General features: G+C 37.1%; 1 long non-coding RNA gene across 1 annotated transcript; it reads right to left on the bottom strand.

Annotated features, from left to right (window-relative positions):
* Positions 1 to 2,972: 2,972 nt before the first annotated feature.
* Positions 2,973 to 7,067, bottom strand: LOC107686865 (uncharacterized). The gene is made up of 3 exons (XR_001634072.1): positions 7,057 to 7,067; positions 5,755 to 5,760; positions 2,973 to 3,111 (listed from the first exon to the last, which is right to left on the bottom strand). It is a non-coding gene; the product is annotated as an uncharacterized LOC107686865 (long non-coding RNA).
* Positions 7,068 to 7,354: the final 287 nt, after the last annotated feature.

The raw sequence follows: 7,354 nt of genomic DNA, 5'->3' as shown, positions 1-7,354 counted from the left end.
TAATGGGAGTAATAATTGACAAGATTTTCATAATAATATATAATATTTCATAGGAATATTGAAATATAATTTGTTTCCCTATTCATTTGTTGTGTCTCCCAAAATGCGTAATAAACATGCTTTTAGTCTTGGTATCCTCTGCAAGTGGACTTGTATTAAATCAATGTCCTGTTTCGTAACAGAAAGTCATTTTTTGATTTGAAACCCCATAACATATTCCTGAGATGTTGATTTATTACAAACAGTTAAAAAATTTGTCAGATTTAAATTATAATTACAAAATATTATTTTTCCATAAGAGTTAAATTTGATCACTAAATTAATGTCAGCCATTTTTTAAAGACCAAAGGGAGTGGAGAAACTTCCAAACATTTGGTATCTCTGAAAAGCCCTGAATCTGCTCTGTGCAGGACATCCAGACTAAAACTGTGGCATGCAAGTTCTCAGAGAAATTCACTCAAATATAATGTCCAATGCAGAGGATTGAAGTCTATTCCTTGGTCCCAGGGGGTTAAAGCTGTTTGTTTTATTCAAAAAAGGATCTCTTCAGTCTAAAGAGTGTTTCCTATATCTAGGCAGGACGCACATCCCCCTGTGCACAGGATCAACTTTCCTGATTGAGGAAATGCTGCCAAAAAGTCCTGCACTGTCAGTTTGAGGTGAGGACTTCTGAATTACTGAGGGGAAGTAAGATTAATGTGCCACTCAAGTTTAAATGTCTTATCTCTCTTGCAACATTATATATATATATATATATATATATATATATATATATATATGTGTGTGTGTGTGTGTGTGTGTGTGCATGGAGTCTCAGTCTCAACTAAAGTTGTGTAGTCAAACTAAATGATGGCCAATCATTCTTATCAAAGGATAGCTAATGCATATATGCATATACTTTACATTTAAAGCCCAGAGCACTACAAACATTATTTAGTATTTTTGAAGTACTGCAGAACATGAGGGCAATAATTCATACAGTTCACTGTACATAATCAACAATGGAATGCAAATGAAGGCACAAGGATATATTTATAAAAAATAATGAACACTGCAGATCAAGTCATAACAAATAAAAGGATAGCTTTTTAAGTCAACTCAAATACATCCATCCATCCCCAAACCACTTTTCCTATGCGTAAAAAATGTTGAATATCTATCAAACTAATGCAAAATCTAAGTAATCATGGAAACATGTGCACATTCCCTCTTTGACAAAAAGCAAAAAGGCATAAAATAAACTAGTATTTGACAATTATAAAAATATAGTTAAATTACATTTTCTACAGACAAAGGTCACTGATCACCCATTCATACAGATTAAAGACATTATGGCTCAACCTCATGAAAACATTTCCCTTCAAAATCAATATAAACCTCACTGGAACATGCTTGAGCTTCTGTGACCAAATTTGAATGCTGTAAACATTGTTATCTGATCTTCAGAAGACTTGGATTAAACCACTCGATTCATATGGATTTACAGTGGGTATAGAAAGAATCACCTCCTTTAAAATAATCACATTTTGTTTCTTTGCAGCATGAAATGAAGACAGATAAATTATCCACCTTTATTTCCTCAGTGCAACTTATAACATACAAGTGAAAGATATAACACCAACATGTCAGAAAAAAACAATAAAAAAACAGAATCACTAGGCTCATTTAAGATGCGGCTAGCCTCGCCTGAAATTTAGGCGAGAGTAGGCGGCTGCAGTGAGGGGAGGAGTGAAATAAGCGCAGTCAAGATGGACAGTTCTGACCTCTCGAAGTAGAAAAGACACCTACGAGATCAAAGGCGATATCGTGTTATTCACTCATGCACTGTGTTGATGATAAACATGATATAATTTCAGTTCTGTTGCTTTTATATGAAAACAAATATGATGAACAAGACACTAAAAGTAAGCTACTTGCTATTTATTCCATTCGAAAGATGTATTATCATCCATTTTTACTTTACTACAAACATGTATTTTAGAATTTTTTTGAAATATGGCAATAATCACATATCTTACAGAGAGATCACACTTTCATAGTGTTTGGGAATATTCATGCATAATTTAAACACATAATCACATGATATCAGATAAAAAATAAACCATTTTAGAATAGAACGCAACATCACGGTTGTTTGAACCAATGAGCATTAAGCTGTGTCTTCAGCAAGTCGTTTCCCATTGTGCTTTTGGTCAGCACAGCTGGAAGAGAGCAACTGCGCTCGACTGCACGGCTGACTTGCTGTCGCGAGAGATTTTTGCCATACGTCGGCGTGACATCAGAGCAAGGCTGACCGCCCTCGGACACATTTCTAACCGGCATGCATCTTGCAGTGATCACCGGTGATTGGTTCTGTGCAGATTTTGCTCATGTCAAACGAGCCTACTGAGTTGGAAAAAGGATCACTCCCGTCCTAAAAATGACTTGTAATCTCAAACAGGTGTAGATAATCACCTTCTCAGGCTACGTCCTCACAAAGCCAGAGCTTTCCCTATCCGATCTTTTTTTTCCCCTCGTCTCAAGAAATATCTGCGTCCACACGAAACCACGAAACTGACACAAAACGATGTAGTATACATGCCAGACCAGTATGTGGCGCTGTAATTCTGCCACAGAGATACACTAAAAACGGAGAAGAAGACTTGGACTATGCGCATAAATCTTGCGCGCGATATACAAACGAACATGGAACAATACATATATTAATCTGTGTTAATGTTAGTTAATAAAAAGAAAATCGTTCAGTGTTTGTTCATGTTTTTGTTGCTGTTACGTGACGTAGCGGTGTCTGACTAGGGGCGAATATGAGTATAATCATATATAATATGATTATATATTATAATTATATAAAATATATATCTATAATATAAAATATTTAAATATATAAAATATATATCTATAATATAACATATTTATAATTTCAGAAAATATACGGATTCGCTGTCCACACGGAAACGCAAGGGCAGCGTTTTCAGATTTATCCACTCTGGGACCCAGTTTAAAAATATATCGGTTTCAACTCTCCCAAAACGCCGGATCCGTGTGGACGAAACGCCTATACGATACAAAATGTATGCGTTTACAGCTAAACACGTCTCCGTGTGGACAAGGCTTCAATGGCACACAAAGCCATTTGACTTTCAGCTGTGATCAGCTGTGGTTATTTTGATTAACTCAGCATGAAAAGAGCTTTCCTGGAGCATCTCAGTCCTTGGTAGTGCAACTGAAGCAAACAATCAACTATGGATGGCAAGGCACTGTCAAAAGATCTCTGGGATAAAATTGTGGACAGGCACAAGTCAGGAGATGGATACAAAAAAATTTCAAAGGATTTATCAATGCCTAGAAGCACAGTGAAGTCTATTATTTAGAAGTGGAAGGTAATTGTTAATTGTTACTTCCTGGATCAGGACGTCGCTCCTGGATGAAAGAGCCAGGAGGAAACTGTTCAGAGGCGACCAAGAGTCCTACAGCAACTCTGAAGCAGGTGCAGGAATTTATGATAAAGTTAAGTCAAATCACCTTTATTTGTATAGCGCTTTATACAATACTTATTGTGTCAAAGCAGCTTTACAGTGACAAACAGGAAACTAGTTTGTCAATAATGCAAGAAGACAATAACAAAGAGTCATTTTTCTAGCTAAAGTCAGTTCATTGATGATTCAGTGATGGCATCATCCAGTTCAGCTCTTTTCCAATAGTGTCTGTGCAATCAGTCAAGCGTACCCAACTAAGCAAGCCAAAGGTGACAGAGGCAAGGAACCAAAACGCCATCGGTGATAGAAATGGAGAAAAAACCTTGGGAGAAACCAGGCTCAGTCGGGGGGCCAGTTCTCCTCTGGCCAGACGAAACCAGCATGGTGTAGTTTAATTACAGGCTGCAACACAGGTCAGATTGTGCAGAGGACTCATCTGGTCCCTGTGGTCTTGTGCCGATGGTCGTCGAGGTGACGAGGTCCTCGCAGGGGATCTGTCTCTGGGGCTCATCTAGTTGACATGGTCTCCGCTGACATTCAGGGCTGTAGAGGTCATCTCTAGGTGCTGATACACCATCTGGACTGAATACAGACTGGATCCGTATGGCTACGGTGACCTCGGAATAAAAATGAAAGAGCAGTGGTGTATAAAGTACTTGAAAGCCATTCTCAAGTAAAAGTACAGATATCTTACCAGAAAATGACTTTGGTAGAAGCTGAAGTCAACGCATAGAATATTACTTGAGTAAAAGTCTTAAAGTATGTGATATTTATTGTACTTAAGTACGAAAAGTATTTTTTAAATCTTAAACGTACTTAAGTATTGAAAGTAAAAGTACAAGTAAATGCAAAATGGAAAAGGAGTGTGTATATATATATATGTATATGTATGTTCATACACAGCTTGAGTAGCAAGATTGTGTTCAATGTTCAGTTTTAACTCTTTTTATCCATTTTGTATTTTTGGGTAGCAATTCTTCCAGTAGTGTCTTTCATTCCAACATAAGAAAACATTTAGCATCTGCATCTGAAATAGCATTTAGATGTATTTACACAGTTATGTATCTCAGAGAGGACGTGCATTTAACCTGCAGTTACAAATGTATACATAATGTTTTGTTTTTAACATAAAACGTTGAATACCACTATTTGAAATGATTTAAACCATGAACAAAATAGTAGAAATGTGAAATTAAAACCGCCAGTAGGTGACAGCAAGTGAATAAAGATAAAGGTGACGTCATTTGATGATCGGAAACGTGCTGTAGAGATTAAAGTACAATTTATGTCCTACTAACGATACTGTTTTTAGATACACAGCGATAGTTTGTAGTTTACATGTATATGTATATACGTACAAATACAAGTGTTACATTTATAATTACTATTCCCCACCTCCAGTTCACTCACGCGTTTGAAGATGAAACGTCACATGGAGCGCATTGCGTTCTGGGAAACAGTATCCCATGCAGCGTCTTCAGATGCATACATCAAATTTCAGCCAATGTAGCAGGTAATCCGGGCATTCCATGCATACAGAAAATTCACATACTATTCACAGTATACACACAGCATACTGCAATATAGTATGGTAGTATGCCATTCCGAACAGCTTCTGTACTGATTTCAGTGTACTTGAGTTATATTTAGCAGATTCTGGCGAATATAGTAGGTCATCCGAGTATTACATGCATACAAAAAATTTGCATATTATGCACAGCATACATACTGGATACTGCAGAAATAGTAAGAGTAGTATGATAGTATGGCATTTCGAACACAGCCTTTGTTAATGAGTGAATCACTGAATCATTTATTCAACCGATTCGTTAAAAAAGCTGATTCATTCAATAAGTAAACACCATTGCTCAGAGACGCAAAGCAGTGCTGTGATCTTTGTTCGGAACTATTTTCATTGGCAAAATTGAGCAAAAACAGGAAATATTATGTCTAATATGTAAGTCACTTATTGCTAACTTTACTGAACTTGTATGGCCTACATTTGTTATCATGCTAATATCTGCAGAAAAACATTATACTCTTTGTGTGATATAGATTAGGTTAACTATATTAAATTATATAAATATAAAAAGCATACATTAGTATTTTTGCCATCTACAATTTAGAATGCCTTGAATTTTGACTTTTAATAGACTAATAAATCGCATGCGTGCACTCTCTGTGTGTGATTTGGTGATATACTTGATAATGTCAGATCGCACATCATTACAACAACACTTACCATATTATCTCAGAAGATATGCTGTATATCGCACACCCCAGACTCGATTTGAGTGGGAAATGAATCATCCGCGGTTGTGCGCACACTTGTTTGCATGAGCAAAAAGTACTGTAACAAAGTATTATTACTTCGTTACATTACACCACTGTGAAAGAGACTAATATTAGCGTAGTTGCCATTCTTCTTGCGATGTAGCGAGTACATCAGGTGTTATGGGAAGTGTTCCCGGTTCCGGTTGACCTAATTAATGCAGCCTAACAACCCTTTAACAATATTCTAGGTATTATCAAATGGCCAGAGTTTTGAGATGGCAGCAGACGTGAAGGACTATAATGCGATATGAGCTCGCTCAAGTACTGAGGAGCTAAACCATTCAGGGCTTTATAAGTAATTAGCAAGATTTTAAAATGTATTCGTTGTTCAATAGGGAGCCAGTGCAGAGTTGACAGAACCGGGCTAATATGGTCGTACTTCCTGGTTCTAGTAAGAACTCTAGCTGTTGCATTTTGGACCAGCTGGAGTTTGTTTATTAAGCGCGCAGAGCAACCACCCAATAAAGCATTACAATAATCTAACCTTGAGGTCATGAACGCATGAATGAACTTTTCTGCATTTGACATTGAGGGCATAGGTCGTAATTTAGATATATTAGAATATATAAAGTAGATAGATATAAAGAGTGGTGATTGAGTGCATGTGACAACAACATCATAAATTCTCCCCAAATGTGGCTTGTATGGGAGAGTTGCAAGAAAAAAAGCCACTCCTCAAGAAAGGCCACATGCAGTCACGACTGAGCTTTGCCAAAACACACCTTAAGATTCTGAGGCAGATGAGACTAAAATTTAATTTGGCCTCAGCACCAAATGATATGTTTGGCGGAAATCTAATACAGCTCACCATCCAAATAACAGCATTCCTCCAGTAAAGCATGGAGGTGGTAATATCCTGTTATAGGGGTGTTTCTCTGCAGCAGGGACTGAAGCACTTGTCAGGATAGAAGGAAAAATGGACGGGGCAAAATGCCGTCAAATTCTTGAGGAAAATCTGTTGCCCACTGCCAGAAAGTTGTCAATGGGAAGAAGGTTTACCTTCCAACATGACCCAAAGCACACAGAAAAACTGATCACACAGTGGTTGAAGGAGAAAAAGGTGACTGTCCTTGCATGGCCTAGTCAGAGCCCAGACTTAAACCCAATTGAAAATCTGTGGAATGACTTGAAGACTGCAGTCCACAAACACTAACCATCAAATTGAACTGAACTTTAGTAGTTCTGCAAAGAGTGGGCAAATATTGCAAAGTCTAGATGTGCAAAGTTAGTAGAGACACATGCCAACAGACTAAAGGCTGTAATTAAAGCAAAAGGTGGTTCAACAAAATACTGACACAAGGGGGTGATCCTTTTTCCAACTCAGTGATTCTGATTTATTTTTTTCTGACATGTTGGTTATATCTTTCACTTGGATGTTATAAGTGGCACTGAGTAAATAAACAGTATATATATATATATATATATATATATATGTATATAAAGTAGAATTAAAATTCAAGCACAGAGCTGTCAAAACTGAAGTAATTACAATGTTTTCCACCAAGCATATTTTTACATGCTTAGGGCTGGAGTCTCAGGTGCAT

This window comes from Sinocyclocheilus anshuiensis, unplaced genomic scaffold (assembly GCF_001515605.1).
Source record: "Sinocyclocheilus anshuiensis isolate Anshui unplaced genomic scaffold, SAMN03320099.WGS_v1.1 scaffold773, whole genome shotgun sequence".
Classification (NCBI taxonomy): domain Eukaryota; kingdom Metazoa; phylum Chordata; class Actinopteri; order Cypriniformes; family Cyprinidae; genus Sinocyclocheilus; species Sinocyclocheilus anshuiensis.
This window is presented reverse-complemented; position numbering and strand designations above follow the sequence as displayed.